Below are 20,529 nucleotides of genomic sequence, written 5' to 3' on the forward strand. Positions count from 1 at the left end.
CTCTTATAAATATTTGTTAACTCCTTATGAGATATTTTGTTACCAGTGTACAAAATTGACCTAATTTTTTTATTGATTTTACAATGAAAGTCGTTATAAATAAAACTATAATAAAAAGCAAACCATTAACACCACACCGCACCACAGTGAGAAAAATAGTAGTCATTGTATCTACCAAATACAATCGCATGAAGGAAATGAAAGAATTCGACGACTCCAAAATCGGCGTCAAAGGCCTCTCCGATTCCGATGTCACCGCTGAGAGGGTAATTTGTGAATAAATTGGGCCGAGCTAGGAAAAGCCTTCTTTGGAAGTTAGGCCACGCAATAGGCCGAGATAAGAGCTGATGTAGCTCGATCTTGGGCTAAAAAGACACTAGGTCGGCCAGAGATGGGTTGCTAGGGCTTAGACCTAGCTATTTGAAAGTAGTCTTTTATCGAACTGAGATGTTGTCAATGGAGACGGTTGAGCTATGCGTAGCTCGGCAGGGTGCAATTCGGTAAATCGGCTTTCGATCACACGGCCCGAACGACAGGGGACCGAGATAAGGCAGCTCAGTCAGGAATGTATATCCGAGCATAAAGGAGTGGCCATCTCACTTGGCAAGTAGTGAGTAAGGAGTTATCAGAATGTGCATTATCCTTGGGAATATAATTCCTAGGAGGACTCTGCTAAGGAGAGTAGAGTCCTACTAGAATTGTGCAAACCATCTCACTTGGTTGGTAGTGAGTAGGGTGTATGATTCCTAGGAGGACTCTTATAAGGAGAGTTGGAATCCTACTAGGATTGGGCTAGGCAAAATCTATAAAAGCTCATAGCAGGACTTATGTACAGGTATCTCAATTCTTACTCTAGAATACACAGAGCTTATTGTCTATTGTCTAGTTGATGACTTAGGCATCAGAGGGGTTTCCGGCACACACCCGCCGGTTAGCTCACGTTTATTTTTTCAAGTGGCAAAGCGACGACATATGGAGGAGTGCAAACTTGATCAACAGGATTATACGAGAAGATTATTTCGTGCTTGTACAATTGGTGCCATATGTGGGAATTGCAATCACAAAGAACAAACCTCTTGATTAAGTTTCTTTCAACTGATTTCAATGGCGCACAATGAAGACTTGCCACACTTTGCCATTGATGGGAAAACCCCAGAGGGAGGCGAAAGGCGCAAAGGCTTACTTTTTATCCCGTCCATGGCAGAGTTAGATTCCTAGCGACGGAACCCGCGGAGGGATACCCGTGAAAGACGGGGCTCCAGTCCTCGTCACTCCCAAAGCCCTGAAAGGCAGAGGCGAAGGTTGGATCCTCAAGTTCTAGAAGATCGAGTAAGAAAGCAAGATGAATTGATACGGAGCATAGCGGCAGACATAGAGACTATGAAGCACCAGATAAAGGGAAAATGGGCGGCGGAAGAAGAGGTGGGCAAGAGCAGGGCGTACCCTCGCCACTCAGAAGATCGTGACAGACAAGTCACGCCATCACAAGCAGAAAGTAGGAGCCTTAGAATAGGCGACACTCAATCAAGGATTTCCAGGACTCGTTACTCTAGGTTCGAGAGAATGAGGACTAAAAGGTCACAAACAGAGGGAAGCAGCTATCGGCCCTCGCACACGCACCAAACGACATCTAGGCACACGGAGTTGCCTAGGACAGCGGGCCCGCAGACAGTGCTTAAAGAAAGGGCTCAAACGAGAGAAGACACTCAGGCTCGCGACCCCCGCAGATTCTCCGCATTACAACGGTTGGCTCCTAGAACACGTGGGAGTGTCGAGGTTGGAATGCCAGAGCCGCATCTTGTCTATGACCCGACAGATAAAGCATTAGCAAGGTTGCAGAGTTCGCCGTTCGTTCTAGCGATAGAGAACGCACCATTACCCTCCGGTTTCCACCACCCTAAATTCACTATTTATGAGGGAAAGTCGGACCCATACATGCACTTGAGCCACTTCCGCCAGGTTATGGTAGTGTATCGGCAAAATGAGGCTCTAATATGTATCCTATTTCCTTCCAGCCTGGGTGACTTGGGTTTAACATGGTTTGAAAGGTTGTCAAAAGGTAGCATAGCTTCATAGGTGCAACTAGCGGAGACATTTATGACCAGATTCAGAACAAACACCAAGACGCCTGTAGAGATTGACCAGCTTCTCTCCATAGATATGGGCGAGAAGAAAACATTGGGGTCTTACAATAACCGGTATTGGGAAACTTTTAATCAGATTGGAGATTGCCCCACAAACCTAGCTATCGCACGATACAAACAAGGTTTGCCGGCTGGTAATAAGTTGAGGGATTCAATGACAATGACGCCACCCCTTACTATGGAAACCCTGATGGAAGAAGAAGTGTATCAACACATTCGGGTAGAGGAAGATGGGACGCGCACCAAGGAAGAGTCCGGTACAACAGCGATACCAGACAAAAAGCCTTTGGCAAGAGTTAACACGGTTGACAAGTAGACTCACCGCGCAAAAGTCTTTGCCCGACTGGGGGGCAATTAAGAAGGTTAGCAGGAATAACCAACATTTTGTTCTCTTCAACCGAGATCAGGATCTAGGCTGAAGAGGGTTGGCAGGAATAACCAACATTTTGTTCTCTTCAGCCATGATCAGGATCTAGGCTGAAGAGTGTTGGCCAGAATAACCAACATTTTGTTCTCTTTAGCCGAGATCAGGATCTAGGCTGAAAAGGGTTGGCAGGAATAACCAACAATTTCTCTTCCTCTAGCCGAGATAAGGATCTAAACTCAGGAATGTTGGCGGGTTTGACCAACAAATTTTTCATTCTTCAGCAAAGATAAGGATCACGGCTCAAGAAGGTTGGCAGGATCAGGTAAGGCCAAGCTAATTAATTCGGCTAGACGTGCAGTCGGAATGATGCAAAACATTGAAAAAGAAACACGGTAACCAAGCAAAGAGATCGAAAATTTTCATCAATTAGGCGATGATTACAAAAGGTGGGACATATAGCCTAGTTATACAGAAAAAACGTCTTCTTGTACGATTGTGAACTCAAAGGTTTTAAATATTGAAGACAAAACGGCGGGCTCCTTTTCAAAAAATTTTGGGCAAAGTGAAACGGCTAGCATAGTACGATGGGGTAATCAACGCATCCTGGTAAGGACGTGATGTCAGACTTTTTTGGGGCGATAGGCCATGCGACCAGCGCAATTTCAGGATGTCGAACAAGCTTTAGTTCGGCTAGAATCATAGCTTTAGTTCGGTTGGAATCATAGTTTTATCTCGGCTGGAATCATAGTTTTATCTCGGCTAGAATCATTGTTTCAATGTGGTTGGACTTCGGTAGCACAGCTGAAAGTCAATAATCCTAAACATGCTTCGCAGATGGAATTAAGGGGCAATTAAGAAGGTAATTTGTGAACGAATTGGGTCGAGCTAGGAAAAGTCTTCTTTGGAAGTTAGGCCGCACAATGGGCCGAGATAAGAGCTAATGTAGCTCGATCTTGGGCTAAAAGACACTAGGTTGGCCAGAGATGGGTTGCTAGGGCCTGGACCTAGCTATTTGAAAGTAGTCTTTTATCGGACCGAGATGTTGTCAATGGAGAGGGCCGAGTTATGTGTAGCTCGACAGGGTGCAATTCGGTAAATCGAATTTCGATCACACAGCCCGAACTATAAGGGACTAAGATAAGGCAGCTCGGTCAGGAATGTATATCCGAGCATAAAGGAGTGGCCATCTCACTTGGCAAGCAGTGAGTAAGGAGTTATCAGAATGTGCATTATCCTTGGGAATGTAATTCCTATGAGGACTCTGCTAAAGAGAGTAGAGGCCTACTACGATTGTGCAAACCATCTCACTTGGTTGGTAGTGAGTAGGGTGTGTAATTCCTAGGAGGACTCTTATAAGGAGAGTTGAAATCCTACTAGGATTGGGCCAAGCAGAATCTATAAAATCTCATAGCAGGACCTATGTACAGGTATCTCAATTCTTACCCTAGAATACACAAAGCTTATTGTCTATTGCCTAGTTGCTGACTTAGGCATCGGAGGGGTTTCCAGCACACACCCGCCGTTTAGCTCACATTTGTGTTTTCAGGTGGCAAGGCGACGACATATGGAGGAGTGCAAACTTGATCAACAGGATTATACGAGAAGATTATTTCGTGCTCGTACAACCGCCATCCCCAAATTCTTCATTCAGTCGCTGGAAACTCTCTCCACTCTCAAATCTTCATCTTTTAACACCGGCAGCATCCCCGTAATCGATCTCTCCGACATAAATTCCCCCAAACTCCGACCAAACATCGTCAACCAAATTCGAGAAGCCGCGAAAACTTGGGGTTTCTTCCAAGTGATCAACCACGGCGTACCCAACTATGTTATCAACAAAACACTCATGTCAATCCGATCATTCCACGAACAACCCCAGGAGATTAAGGCAGAGCACTACGTTCGGGATAAGTTCAAAGGATTCGTGTATGCCAGCAACAACGATCTTTTTCGGTCGAAGGTGGCGAGCTGGCACGACTACGTGCATGCTTGGATGTCGCCGGAGGCTATGGAGGCGGAGAAGATTCCGGCCGTTTGCCGGGAGGCGGTGGTGTTAGAACTTTATTTTAAGTTTTAAAATTTAAAGAGTTAATTATATGTTTTATCTCCTGTAATTTGATATAAATTTTGCTTTTGTTGTTATAGTTTTAATATCAATAATTCGGTCGGTAGAATATAAGTCTAATTTTAATTTGATTAATCTATTTAAATTAGATATTAAAATTAATAAATTCAACACATTATCAATTTTCTAAAGTTATAATTTGAATCTCTCTTCTAAATTGGAAGTTAATATTAACAATTTTGAAATATTTGTCAATTTCTAAGGTGTATATATAGACAAAATTAACAAAAAATAAGACGGAATAACTAAATTAAAACTACACTTAAAGTGTAAAGATCAAATTATTTAAATTGAAATTATAGAGATTAAAGTGAAATTTGAGTCAAACCAGGAGTGAAAAGTATAATTAACCCAAATTTAATATAAGAAAATTAAATTTCAGTTTAATCTCTATAATTTCAAATTGTACAATTTATTTCCTGAAGTTTAAAGCATAATTTCAGTGTAATCCTTTTTATCTAAATTAGAAATTAAAATTAATAATTTTTAAACACTTATAAACTTTTTAAGATATGCACGTAAATAAAATTAATAAAAATTTACATAGAGAGAATAAATTAAAATATAATGACTATATATTTTAAATTATATTTTGGAGATGGACTTTTTGGAGAAAAATATAATCTTAATATGTTAACTTGTCATAGCTCTCAATACTCTAATTTTGATGCATAAATTCCCAACAGGTGGTGGAGTTGGACCGGTATGTGACAGATGTTGGGGAGAAAGTGGCGAAGCTGTTGTCGGAAGGGCTGGGATTGGTGACCAGAAAAGTGAAAGAGGAGGGGCTTCTAGGTTTGAGGTGGGCCATTGTGAGCCCTACAAACCCAAACATCACAATGGACTAGAGAGGAGTTGTCACCCAAAAAAATGAAAAGAAAAAAAAATTATACCTTTTTCTTTCACGCTAGTAGATGGATGTAATTAAGGCCCATGGAGCATATCATCTAATCAAAAAAATTAAATTAATTAGACATAGTAATAATGTGATTGATTTATATTTGTATAAAAAAAATAATAAACAAACTATTTTTAAAATTATGTTTTACAATTGTTAAGAAAAATGTAATTTGACTAATAATTGACAATGTCTGATTAATTTGATGAATAATTCAAAACACCAAAATGAATGTGATGTGTGACCATAACCACACAAACTAGGCCATTCGGTCCAAAAATTGTTTGACTGAGAGGCAAGGCTCCTCCAAAAATTGTAGATAGATGTGACAAACTTTGGGTGCTTCTATTTCCAAAATATTAACTCAATATGTTTAATTAAAATTTTAGTTCTTATTAATATAAATTTTCTAATAAGGACAATATACATTTGTACGAGCGCGAAATAATCTTCATGTATAATCTTGTTGATCAAGTTTGCACTCCTCCAAATGCCGTCGCTTACTACCTGAAAACACAAACGTGAGCTAGCCGGCGGGTGTGTGTCGGAAACCTCTCTGATGCCTAAGTCAGCAAATAGACAATAGACACAAAAGTTCTGTGTATTTTAGAGTAAGAATTGCGTTACCTGTACATAGGTCCTGTATGAGCTTTTGTAGATTCTGTTTAGCACAATCCTAATAAGACTCCAACTCTCTTTAGCAAAGTCCTTCTAGGAATCACACTCATCAGGATAATACCTATCTTGATGACACCCTTCTTACTACCAACCAAATGAGATGGCCCAAACCTCTTTACCTCGGCTCAGTAGCAGCTCAACCGAGCTAGGAAGGCCTTGCCCCACGCCAGACAGAACCAGGGTAGTCTTTAACCGAGATAATCACTCCGGAACACCGCAACATCGTACCCTGGTCCTGCTTTGATATAACCACCTCGGTTCAAGCCTTAGGCCGAATACTCATCCAGTCTACGATTGAGCTTAACCCATTTTTAGTTTTGCCCACGGTGCGGCACAATGACCAAGGGAATGAACCTAGCTCGGTCCATTCAACAGATGGCTTTAGCTCAGCCTTATTTAGACATAAATTGCCCTCTCAATTGCCCCCTCAATTGCCCCTTAATTCCATCTACAGTGCATGTTTGGGATTATTCTTCTTCCAACCGAGCTAGATGCATAAGCCTCCAACCAGGCTCAATATTACCTGAGCTCCCAATTCGTTTGGTCTAGAAATATCTTGTCAGTTGCTCTGTATACCGCTCCACTACCTAAGCACGTCTGAAACGTTATTTATTTCTCTAGACACGTGGCACGCCCCCCACTAGTCAAGTACATCTATTACAGCCGTCTTGTACTTATGAAATTTGAACAGTCCCGTCCATTTCTGCCCCAAGTTTTACTTTTTTGAAAGGCCACTTACTGTTCATCTTCCCTCTTGCTAGCCTTCATTCCTCTAAGCTTCAACCCCTAACCTTCCTGTGCTCAAGACTAGGCCTACGCATCTCTTGCTGTACTCAACACTACCTATTTTCATCTTGGATTCGGATTTCACTCCCCAATCGATAAGTTCTTCACCTTTATAGCTATTTCTGCTTATTTCTAAAGATAGTGGCTCAATTACCAAATATGTACTTATGAACTCAAAGGTCCAAACCAATATATAAAAAAAAAAAAACCTTGAAACACCATGAGTAAACCTGGAAACACACTGATTGGGACTAAGAACTTATCTAAAACTGTTTTGTTGATCGCAAATCATGCTACGAATGAACTAGGCAACTGTTTGTGACCTTTAGACATGTAACCGACTGTAGACACCCCATTTTTGACCGTCCTCAAGACTTGGACGTCATCGTTTGAACACTCGATGATCATCCATGCTCGTGTTCGTTTTGAGTTCTCGGAGGTCTCAACTGCGCACCTTGCCTCAAGATCTCTCAACTTGTCTGTTTTGTGCTTGGTTGTGGACCAAACACTTGTGTTTTTGCTTCTGAGGGAAGAGGGTGGCCTGTTAGCCATCCTCTCAACCCACCGGCCATGGCCTGAAGCCACCGACTTTGTTTTCTTGCCACCGGCCAAATGTGTTGGCCGATCGGCACTTTAGTTGGTCGGTCGGCCATTTATTTGGTCGGTCGGCCACATTTTCTGGCTGAGACCTTTTCTTTGCCTTTTTCAAGCATTGTGCATGCCAGCTGAGCCAGCTAGTGAGCACAGACTCTGCCCTCCATACACGTGTATGGAGGGATTTGAGCCTTATTTAGCTTTCCTTGGAAGCTTTGTAAAGTGATTTTTCTATAAAAGGAGGGCCTCCCCTCCCTTTCCAGAGGTTGATTCATCTGATATAGAAGTTATATATCACTCTCTCTCTATATCTCCCCCTCTCTCTAGTTGCGTGTGTAATAGTGTTCAAAAGTGTGTTTTTGTTCCTATTTTTGCACTAAGGCACCTAGTGTTACACTATACTTTGGTTACTGAGGTGTTGAGGGTTTGATTTCAGAATTTTTGAGTTGGTTTTGATTAGAAGGAGGTGTTGGAGTTGATGTTCTTGAAGTGTTCTTCAAGGGTGAGAACTACCTCTTTTATTCTCCATTTTGCCTTAAGCTTTTAGCCTATCTTGCATGCTATTTTAAGGTTAGTGTATAACTGATAAAAGTTCTATATTTTCATGCTTGAGATGTTTCATTAAGGTCACTTTTGTGTTGGGGGTCGTCCACCCCCTTTTAGGCCTTCTTTGGCCTCTTTTTGTGCCTTCCTATTCGGGTTTTGTAACCCTTTTGTTTTGGCCTTCTCACCACTGAAATCCAGAGGATTTTCAGTGGTAGAGAAGTGGTTTTGAGGTCTTGTATAGGGGAGGGACACCCCTCTCCCCTTGTGTCCCATTTGCTTGCATTGTTGACTTGTAAAGGTAGCATGTTGGCCTAATGTGTTTTAGCTTCATTTCACTGGGTATTTGGTGTTAGTTTATCATGTTATACCTCTGTTTCATGTTGGTTTGGTGATCTATTGCATGCATCATGCACTTGCCTTGCAATCCTCTTATTTGCCTAAACATGTGTCATGCATTTAGACCATCGTGCTTGCATGTTTTAGCTTGCCTTCATGAAGCTTTTATCCATGTTGTGACATGTTTAAGCTCTGTTTGGTGTCGATTTGGTCATGTTTTCCATGTTTGGTATAGCCACCATGCATTTTAGCTTGTTGGCTTTGGGTGTGTGAGTCATGAGCATGCTTTACTTGGGCTATTTCAGTGGTTTGGAATCACTTATCATGCTATTTTAGCCCGTGTCTCATGCTTGTATGCTTGCATTTGCCATCATTTCAATGCTTTGAGGAGTTGGTGTCTTATGCTCCATGTTTGGGTCGTTGTGCATGCCTCCAAGATTAAGTCTTTGGGATGCCATCTCATGGGGTTTTGGGGTTTGATTTGGCATATTATAGCTCTGATTTTCCTTGATTAAGTCATGCCATGCTTGATGGTAATGGGTGTAGTGCAATCCCTTCTTTTGGCCTTGTGTGCGCCTTGTTTTGTGCTCACCTTTCTAGCTTGATTTGACCACTTCCCATGCATGCTCTAGCCTTATGTTGGTCTGCCCTAAGACTGTTTTAAGTCATCTTGGCTCTTTGGGGCTTGGTTGATATGGCCATGGTTTGAACCCTTTGTTAGTCTCGGGTTTTGGGCTTTATTTCATGCCTTACTTGCATGGCTTGTTTGATTTGGCATCATCCTTTGCACATTTTCAGAGCTTATCATACTTGTCATATGTCCATATTTGTCTCTTCCTAATGTGTCTAAGAGTCGACTCTTTTTATGCCTAAGTGTTGAACCTGTACACGTGCACGTTTGAGTGTGTTTTGTCCATCATTTCTTGGCACTTTGGCCACTGATTTGGGCTTATTTGAGAGCTGCCCATTTTGGTTTGAGACCATCCCCGCATGTTGTTGCATGCTTGCCTTGTATGTTGTCACATACTTGTTGCATATTTGGTAAATTGCATGTTGTAGCATGCTAGTTCAATTATGCCTCGTTGTGTACTTAATCCATGACATGTCGTCGCATGCTTAAGTTGTAATACATTTGGCATGCATTCTCCTTTTTTAGTTACTTAACATGTTGTCAAATGTTTGCCTCACATGTTGTTGCATGTTCATCATTGGCATTGTTGTTACATGCTTTGCATGCTTGTTTATTTAGGTTGTATGCCTATTGCACATTACTTGCTTACATGCCTAGGTCGCATAGCATTGAGCATGCATCCTTTGCCTCTTGATCAACCATGATGGAGGTTAGGGCCCCCTTTCGTTTTTTTGTGCATTCATTGTACATTAATTCGTACACTCGGCTCCTTTGGCCATCGTGCATTGAAATGCGTGATTGATGGCCGGAAGGTCGAAAACCATGCTCCTTTAAGTCTCAAACATGCTAAGAAGGGTGGTGGTGTACACATAGCTTTGAAAATGCATTGACATGCTCTGTCTGTCCTCTGCTGCAGCAAAATAGGATTCTGCAGGAAGAGATGGCCAGTCGTCCATCTTCAGTGCCGACCGGCCATGTATCGTTGGCTGATATCCCCACAAATGGTCGATGACTAGTTCCCCACAGCCAGTGGCCTTCCCTCTTGGTCGGTGACCTCCCACAACCCTCAGGGAGTAGTTCAGAAGTAACTTTGAGACTTGCGTAGTGTTCAGAGGTGCAGAGCAGTGCAAACAGAGGCAGCATGAGTATAGCGATGAATTTCCGAGTGGAGCTGAGCGTGCACGCATTCATCCCTCTTCCCGATGCCTCTTTACTACTTTCTTAGCTTAATTAATTTGTTTAATTAGTTAAGTATTGTGTAATATTTAATTGGCTAGGTTAGTTGATCATTCAATTTGTATTATTCTTTCGGTCCCTCCGTCGAGAGGGCGCAATTGTGTAATAAGTGTGCGTGTGTGTGATGCATGTCTTCCAACCTCACTTCTTTCTCCCTTTTACTTAACCACTTACGATGGTTAGTTATAGGGCACGTTTCAATTAGCATCCTTATGCTATGCATGTTTGCATCATTCATCTGTATTGCATGCATCGGGCTCGGCGCATCATACTAACTGCATTGTATTTAAATTCCAAGTTGAATACATGTATCGAATTGTCGCGTCTCATATGCTATTTTATATTAGCCGAGCCTATTCTAGTTGCATTTTGCCTGCGATGCATTAGCCATCTTAACATGGACTTGGATCATACATTTGATTACTAACATGTTCTTTGTTTTGGATCGGAGTACACTGTGAGTGTTTATACTTTAGCATCTTGCATGTATGTGAGTGTTAACATGACAGCATGCTTGCCATGAGGCTAATTGCTTATATGATATAAACTGCCTGAATGCCTGTGGATGAAGGTTGGATTGCTTGAATTGAAATAATTCATCGAAATCCGGGATTTAGCCTACTTACGAGTAGCAAACTTCAAACCGTTTTTCAAACAACAAATATGCGATGTTTTATTCCAAATTAAGCGACCTAGTCTATACTTGTATGTTGTGCACATCACATAGTAAGATAAGTAATTAACCAAAATAAGAACACATATGTTTTCAAAACTCAATATCATGCTTAGTACAGGCCGATCTTCGGATCGGGCGAGCAGGGGTGCTCATAGCTGACCTTCTCCAATCGTACCCAAGTTCCCGAGCCGAGGCAACTTTGGTGATGACGGACACGTGGCCTTAGGCAACGAGTCAGGGCTTCCTAAATCCCCCCAAAATAAATATTTAGGTGGCAACTCTGTATCTGGCAAAGCAGTCCATGTCTGGCACTTCTTTCTTAAAAATCAATTTTCCAAAACGATTTGCCGGATTTGGACTCTTTGGTGATTTATCGGTTTCGCATAGCACTTTGCGGGATTAGATTCAGAACCGTGACACTCGAGTCCGAACTGTGGTAGCATGAAGCCCGAGGGCGCGTCCACACCGACCGAACTAAAAATGCAATTGATAATAAACCGAGCTATCTGACCAATAACCGAGCTATGAACCTTAGCCGGTCCTGTTTATTGACCGAACTGGGAATGGTCTGTAACCCAGGTGTAGTCGAGCAAGGCTTATTTTGCTTTGTCTATTTTACTTAGCCCGGTCCATTAGCTGGGCATAACCCTTGTTATTTCCACTTTGCAGACATAACTAGGTTGGCTAAACACACCCTTGCACTTTGCCCTAGGGTGATTTTGCTCAACCGAGCCACCCAAAGCTACCTTAGTACCAGGCTAGGCATCTGTGTTCATTTGTAATATAACAATTTTAAGTATAATGGGTAAATACTGATTCCTGGTGGACTCACCTGGGGCCAGGGCAGAATTTCAAAGGGAATACCACATCCCAAATGACGTCCATCTCTCCCTTGTTGAGCTAGACACAACGCCATGGGGCAAGTCAGGCTTTGTTCTATTTATCGTGGTGTCGATTGTAGAGGGGAGACTTCGGTTCCCAATTCAACTCTTGATCTACAAATTCCTTAGGCAAACTAGGTTATGTCCCACACACTATCCTCTAATACTTATAGGATAATAAATGGCATAGCCGAACTAAATCGCCGTCTTGGACTCAACCTCGGACTGGCCGAGCTTTTTCATCAATACTCGCTCGGCCAGAATGATAATAGTTGGGTGTATTATCTTAGAGTAAGAAAGGGTCGAGAGAAAATCATCAAGAACACACCTAATAAAGACATGAAAGACGATGATTTTCTCTAGGTGTCTGAGAACTTTGAAGATCATGAAGCCCAGATACCGGGCTACAACATTAACTGGAACAAGGGGATAGGTGGTAAGGATAGCTCGGTTTCTTCTTCATTTGTTTATCAAAATAACTATCGTACTAACCCTTGTGCTCTTCATTCGTTATACAGATTTTGAACCACCTGAAAATAACTTACGCTTATGCGAATCAAGACACACTCCGAGCTGCGCTACGATACCGACATCAAGACTGGACCGAGCGGCTCGATGTACAACCGACCTATCGTTATAGCGGTAAGAGAAAAACCAAGGTAACCAACTTCCTCCTAGAACCCTCACCCGAGCCGGACCCTACTCTTTCGCAGATCAATCTAATTCCCTTGACTAAGGAACAAGAAATGACAAAACGAAGGACTGTGCGACCTCTCATCACCGAGCAAACCTCCACTGGCCACCAAACCGAACAAGCACCATCCGATCACCCGCGCGAAACTGTGCTCGCACTTCCAACCACCAGGGCAACAACGTCCAGTCCAAGTAAGCGTGTGCGCACCTTGTCATCCAAACCGCAGCATTTGGTAGATGAGGAAATGACCGCGCTACCAGACCATGCGTCACCGAGCCCTGAGCTTGCATGTTCTGGCCGAACAAGCCCCTCTGCTTGGCCACCCTCGATATTCTACAAAAAATCGACCTGTATCCACTAAGGATTCAGTGGTGGCTGAGAAGGACTATCTGTTTGCATTTAATCTTTCCAAGAGTGTCTATTTGCTAGCAAACATGGATCACCATAATCACCTGACTGAGCTTAAAGCTATACGTTTGGCGACGAAGTCCATGGTGCTTGTAAGTTTTTCATCCCACCTATTCGTATCTAAATTTTCATATGTCTACTCGATTTATTCTAACCACTACTTTTCCTCTTTATAGGCTTTGTAGAAAAACCACGTGGCCCACAAGCGTGTGCTTGAGCTCCGCAAGACCGCTCAGTCGGCCGTGGCTGATGCAAAAGCTAAGGCGGCCGAACTGAAGGAGACCCATCTAAAGTTAACCAAGTTGGAATTCGAAAACATGCTTCTGACCGAACTAGTCAACGCAGCGGAGACTGATAAGCAAAAAGTGCTGGCCGAGAAAAAAATCGCTACTTGTGTGAATTGGCCAAGTTGGAAAAGAAGAAGAATGCCGAGGTCACTGAGCTGAAGAAGCAGATAGAAGATGCTGAGGACCGAGGCTACAAAGAAGGGGAGGCAACCTATGTCTTGTAGTGTGAAGCTGCTAAAAATATTTTTTTCAAATGTGAGTGGAAGGGTGCGGCTGTCAAGTTCGGGCAGAGGCAAGACACCGAGGTCTTTCTGAATCTTCCCCCTCACTTCATACCAAGGTACATGGCAGACTACGCCAATGCGGTCCAACAAAAGCTTCTCCAAGAGGGAGAGGAGAAAGAATCCCTAGAACCCAATAATGCCTCGCCAGCAAACATTGACCCCGGTCTCCATCCTTCTCATGCAGCTCGGGTGGATCCACTCAGCCAACCGGTGCTAAATATAGTTGAAGGGGTGCCTGTGGCCGACATAGCCCAGGAAGTCTCCGCCAAAACCGGCCTACCGAGTGCCAAAGCCCAGGTTGATGTAGATGTCGATTTGGACGACCTTTTTGCCTGATTTTTTTTTTTGTTTTTTACTTTCAATGAAAAATGTAACCGGGATACGAGCCCCTCCTCTTGTACTGAATTTCCAATGAATGAATCTTGTATTCGATCTTTTTGTTCAGTCACCGCACTTCTTTCCTTTAATGTACTAACTTTGTTTACAAGCCTAACTGGCCTAATTCAGCTCGACCTTCCCCTATCCTGCCCACCTTTTTTGGCCGAGATAAGTATGTCAGCCGTATGACAACTTTGGGATCTAGATAAGTGTCGGTCAAACCTACCACCTTTCTTGAGCCTAGATCCTTATCTCGGCTGAAGAAGATAACTAAGTGTTGGTTAAACCTGCCAACTTTTTTTAGCCTAGATCCTTATCTCAGCTGAAGAAAGAAAAGTGTTGGTCAAACCTGCGAACCTTCTTCAGCTTAGATCCTTATCTCAGCTGAAGAAAGAAAAGTATGTTGGTCAAACCAGCCAACCTTCTTGAGCCTAGATCCTTATCTCGGCTGAAGAAGAAAACTAACTGTTGGTCAAACCTGCCAACCTTCTTCAGCCTAAATCCTTATCTTGGCTGAAGAAAGAAAAGTGTTAGCCAAACCTGCCAACCTTCTTGTGCCTAGATCCTTATCTCGATTGAAGAAGAGAACTAAATGTTAGTCAAACCTGCCAACCTTCTTGAGCCTAGATCCTTATCTCGGCTGAAGAAGAGAACTAAGTGTTGGTTAAACCTGCCAACCTTCTTAAACCTAAATCCTTATCTCGGCTAAAGAACAAAGTGTGTTGGTCAAACCTGTCAACCTTCTTGAGCCTAGATCCTTATCTCGGTTGAAGAACAGAGCGTGTTGGTCAAACCTGTCAACCTTCTTGAGTCTAGATCCTTTTCTTGGCTGAAGAAGAGAACTAAGGGTTGGTCATATCTACCAACCTTCTTGATTGCCCCTAGTTGGCAATAACTATGAACAAGTTCCACGAAGGAAAAATTTTACTAAAAAAAAAACTACTTGTTTTATTGCAAAAAGAAAAATTAAAAGTGTTTTAAGAAAAAGATAAAAGTAAAATAGTTTGAGGTTGGTCGTGTTCCATGGCCTGGGAATAGCTTTGTTGTCCATATCTTCTAAGTGATATGCCCCTTTTCCCGCTAAACCAATCACTTTGTATGGTCCTTCCCAATTAGGTCCTAACTTGCCATCTCCAGGTAGCAAAGTGTTGCCCATTACTTTGTGCAGTACCCAATCTCCAATCTTGAATTGTCTTGGGTGCACTATTTTGTTATATTTTCTAGATAACTCTTATTGATATGAAGCAATGTGCATCAATGCCCTTTCCCTTCTTTCTTTTGCAAGGTTGAGTTCTAAGGTTATGGCCTCTCTATTCGAGTTTGGATCAAAATTTTCGCTTATAATAGTGGAGAGGCCCACTTCCAGGGAAATTACTGCCTCCATGCCATAGGCCAATGGACAAGTTGTTTCGCCAGTTGACCGTCGAGGTGTAGTATGATAAGCCCATAAAACATGGGAAAGTTTCTCAGCCCACTTGCTTTTTGCTTTTTCCAACCTCTTTTTCAGACTGTTTAAGACTACTTTGTTAGAATCCTCAGCTTGGCAATTAGCTTGGGGGTACGCCGGTGTAAAGTTGTAGAATTCTATCTTGTATTCTTCGCAAAAGTCCCTAAACATTTTACCATCAAACTGTGCTGTTGTCGGATATTAAAGCCTTGGGTATACTGAACCGAGTTATAATGTTCTGCCAGGCAAACTTCTTGACGTCTTTTTCTTTTATGGATGCAAGTGCTTCTGCCTTTACCCATTTTGTGAAATAGTTGTTGCTGCAAGAAAGAATTTTCTGTTGCTAGGCGCAATTGGGAGTGGTCCTACTCTATCTAGGCCCCACATTACAAAGGGTCACAGACTGGTCAATGGTAGAAACTCTCTGGCAGGTTGATGTATTTAGTGTGCGAACTTCTGACATTTCTCACATCTCTTGACATACTTCTCTGAATCTGCTTGCATGTACGGCCACCAACATCCTTGTGAAATTGCTCTGTAGGCCAGCGATCTTCTCCCTTGGTGGCTTCCGCAGACGCCTTCATGTATTTCGAACAAAAATGCCTCGACCTTACTAGGATGGACACACTTTAAGTAAGGTCCTGTAAAGGATTTTTTATACAATGCTAATGAAAGAGAGAGCCAAAATCGTTGTGATTTTGCTCTAATTTTGTTAGCTTCTTTCTTTTCTTCAGGTAAGATGCCATCTTTTAAAAATACTATGATAGGGTCCATCCAGGAAGGGCCTAGCTCGGCACAACATGCTTCGGCTGCTTCGGGCTCTTTAATACTTGGTTTGGGTAGAAAGTCAATCAATAATAGGTGTGGGATAGATGTATCTGTCATTGACGTAAAACTGACCAGCTCATCTACTTTACTATTTTCGTCCTAGTCGAGTTGCTCTATCCGGACTACTTCAAACTTCATGATCTAATTTATGACCAAGTCTTGGTACTTAGCCATCCTATCATCATTCGTTTCATAGTCGCCTGAAATCTGGTTGACTACTAGTTGGGAGTCACTGTACACTATCAGCTCGGTGGCCTTCATGCGAAGTGCTAATTTTAAACCTGCTAGCAATGCTTCATACTCCGCCTCATTGTTGGATGTTGGGAAGCCAAGGTTGACTGCCTGTTCAATTGTTAGGCCATCCGGTGAGATGAGGACTATGCCAAGTCATGCACCGTGCCTGTTGGATGCTCCCTCCATGAAGAGATTCCACATTTCTCTGACGAATAGCTTCTAGCAAGTGGAGGGATCAGATGATGTCTTGGGATCAAGGGCGTTGCTGATGTCTTATTCCACGTTAATGTCTGCCATTGGTCTTTGATCCTCACTGTCTGACAGTCTCAAGACTTTGCTTTTGGATAAGTCCTTGCTGGTAGTGCTGCGGTCTGTTCCCTCTTCCCTTTCTTCAGGCTTGAATGGCTTACTATGCAGTTAGGCATCCTGTTTTGGGGGCTGCACTATTCCTGCGGCACTTCCCTCCCTTCTTTCGGTTGGCTCAGTCAAGTCGATCGGGTAAATATGATGACTTCCTGGAGCGAACTTGGCCACGAAGTCTGCCAAAACTTGGGCCTTTATTGCGGTTCTTGGTTAAAACTTAACGTCGAACTGCCCCAACTCCACTACCCACTTCAAAATTCATCTAGAAAAATTCGCCCTCTCAAACAAGACTTTTAAGGAGAAGGCCGTTAAGACAATTACGGTGTTGGTATGAAAGTAGTGTAACAATTTTCTTGAGGCCATCATCAAAGCTAAGGCCAACTTTTCCAACGGCAAATATCTTGTTTCAGCGCCTAGCATTGTCTTACTCACATAAAAGATATGCAAATGTTGTATTCCCTCAGTTCTCACCAACATTGTGCTAACTACATGCTGGGATACTGCTAAGTACAAAAAGAGCTCCTCTCCTGGTACTGGAGTCACCAACAATGGAGGAGAGGTCATATAGCCTTTCAAGATTTCCAGGGCACGGTCGCACTGATCATCCCACTCAAACTTAGCCTTTAGTGCTTGGAAGAATGGTCGACACCTGTCTGACGACCGACTTATAAATCAGTTTAGTACGGTTGCTAGGCCAGTGAGATGTTGTACCTCCTTGACCGTATTGGGCCTCTCCAGATCTTGGATGGCTTTGATCTGAGAGGGATCAGCTTCTATACCCGGGTTGGTCACTAGAAAGCCAAGAATTTTCCTGACCCTACACCGAATGCGCATTTAGATGCGTTCAAACATAACTTGTGGGGCTTTAAAATTTGGAACATTTAATCTAGGTCCCTAAGATGGTCCCTCTCATCTCTGCTTTTGACCACCATATCATCTATGTAAGCTTCCATTATTCTGCCTAACAATGATTCAAACATTTTGGTGATCATCCGTTAAAATGTAGCCCTTACATTTTTTAGGCCAATGGGCATGACCTTGTAGCAATATAGTCCTCTGGGTGTTGTAAACGATGTGACCTCCGGATCCGGTTCATACATAGCGATCTGATGGTAACCACGATACGCATCAAGAAAGCTAAGTCAGTTATGCCCTACTGTCAGGTCCACCAATTGGTCTATTCGTGGTAGAGGAAAGCTGTCTTTTGAGCATGCTTTGTTAACTGTTTTGTAGTCCACGCAAACGCGTCATTTGCTGTTCTTTTTTGGCACCATTACAGTGTTGGAAATCCACTAGGGATAGTGTACTTCTCTGATTGCTCCTGCCTCCAGCAAGTTTCCCACTCCCTCCGCCACTATCTCTACGTGGTGGAGTGCCGATCGGCGAGTTTGTTGTATAATTGGTCTGGCAGTTGGATGGACATTAAGTTGTTGGCAGATGAAATTAGGGTCAATGCCAGGCATGTCATATGGCGTCCAGGCGAATACTTTGATGTTAGAGGTCAAAAATTCCATGACCTCTATTCTCTCGGTGCTGGACAGAGACAAGCCGAGCAAAAAGAACTTTTCTGGGTTCTTTTCGTCTATCCTTATCTCCACCAAGTCTTCCACTGCCTTCTGTTCGTCTGTTTTGCCGACGTTTAAGAACAATTCGTTTCTTTCTGGCTCTTCTACTATCTGTACAAACCCTTTTGCAGCTCGGCTGCCGTTTACTATGACAAAGCACTGTTTTGACATGATTTGGTCCCCTAAGACTTCTTCAATCACTCTGGTTTCGTTGGAGAACCGTAGCACCTGATGGTAGGTTGATGCTACTAATCGCATGGCGTGCAACCATGCTCTTCCCAAGATTATGTTGTAAGTGGAAGAAACTTTTAATACCAAAAATTCCACCTATTTCATCATCATTCCTGCCTTGACCGGCAGAATTATCTTGCCTACTGGCCATTCAGGCATTGAGTTGAAGCTGACTAAGGTAGATGTTGCGGGTGCCAAGTCTTTGTCCTCCAATTTTAGTTGCTTAAAGGTCTCGTAGTATATTATCTCACAGGAGCTCCCTTGGTCAATTAGGATTCGCTTGATGTCGAAGTTCTTGACGTACAAAATGGCCACCAATGCGTCGTTGTGAGGGCATTATAGCCTTGCCAAGTCTTTTTCAGAAAAGGAGATGACGTTCGTTGCCTCCGTTTTTCTCCTTTTGACGGTAGATTGTGCACTTAGTACCTCTCTCAAGTGCTCAACCTTTTTTATTATCCCTCTGAGCTCACATACCTGCTCGGGTTCGACGATCCTATGTATCACGTTGATTATGCCTTGGGGTGGACTGTCGACCGGCATCCCATTTGGCCTATTGCGGTCCTGGGGGGCCGGTTGTGTTCCCCCCTCTATATACTGGTCTAGGTGACCAGTGGCCCCTAACTCCTCCAGATGTTGCCTCAACGGTGTAGAATTTTCAATTCAGTGTCCCTTTTTTATCATGGAAGGTGCAACGGTATCTATCATCATAGCCCCTTTATGCTTCTCCCAACTTGGCTGGCCGCCGAACGAAGGGTTCGTCGCGTGTCTCGCTAAGAATCCATTAGATAGGTTTGTTGAATACCGTGGTAATGGCAGTGCGGACTTTCAACTTCCTTGCTTGGGGGTCCTCTCTGTTGGCTCGTCTGCCTTGTCCATTCTTGCTCGGTTATTCTACCGTGTTGACTTTTGCTGCAGTCTTTCTATCCGGCATCGCTGTTGTGCCAATTTTTTCTTTAGCGCGGGCACTATCTTCTTTTACCCGGATGTGCTGATGTACTCTCTCCATTAGGGCCTCCATTGTGAGGGGTGGCATCATCGTCATTGAATCCCTCAACTTGTTACCTGTCGGTAAACCCCGTTTGTATTATGAGATGGCGAGGTTTATGGGGTAATCCCCAATCTGATTAAAAGTCTCCATATGTCGACTGTTATAAGACTTCAACATTTCCTTCTCACCCATGTCAATGAAGAGTAACTGGTCAATCTCCACTGGCGTCCTGGTGTTTGTTTTGAATCTGGTCACAAATGCCTCTGTCAACTACGCCCATAAAGCTATGCTTCCTTCTAGCAACCTCTCAAACCATGTTAGACCCAGGTCACCAAGGCTGGAAGGAAACAAGATACATATTAGAGCCTCATTTCGCCGATACACTGCCATAACCTGGCAAAAGTGGCTCAAATGCATGTAAGGGTCCGACTTTCCCTCATAAATAGTGAATTTGGGCTGGTGGAAGCCTGAGGGTAATAGTGCGTTCTCTATCGCCGGAATGAACGGCGAGCTCTACAACCTTGCTAATGCTTTGTCTGCTAGTTTATAGGTAAGGCACGGCTCTGGCTTTCCAACCTCGACACTCACATGTGTCCTAGAAGCTAACCGTTGTAGTGTGGAGACTTTGCGGGGGTTGCGAGCCTGAGTCTCTTCTCTCCTTCAAGCCTTTTCCTCAAGCACTGTCCTCAAGTCTGCCAACCTAGGCAACTCTGTGTGCCTAGACGTCGTTTGGTGCGAGTGCGAGGGTCTATAACTGCTTCCTTTCGTGTAGGACCTTTCAATCCTCGTTCTCTCAGACCTGGAATAACGAGTCCTGGAAGTCCTTGATTGTGCATTGCATGTCCTGAGGCTTCTACTTTCAGCTTGTGATGGTGTGACGTGTCTGTCACGATCTTCTGAGTGGTAAGAGTCTGTGTTGCCACT

The sequence above is a fragment of the Camellia sinensis genome, chromosome 3 (genome assembly GCF_055761805.1).
Source record: "Camellia sinensis isolate YWXY chromosome 3, ASM5576180v1, whole genome shotgun sequence".
Lineage (NCBI taxonomy): Eukaryota > Viridiplantae > Streptophyta > Magnoliopsida > Ericales > Theaceae > Camellia > Camellia sinensis.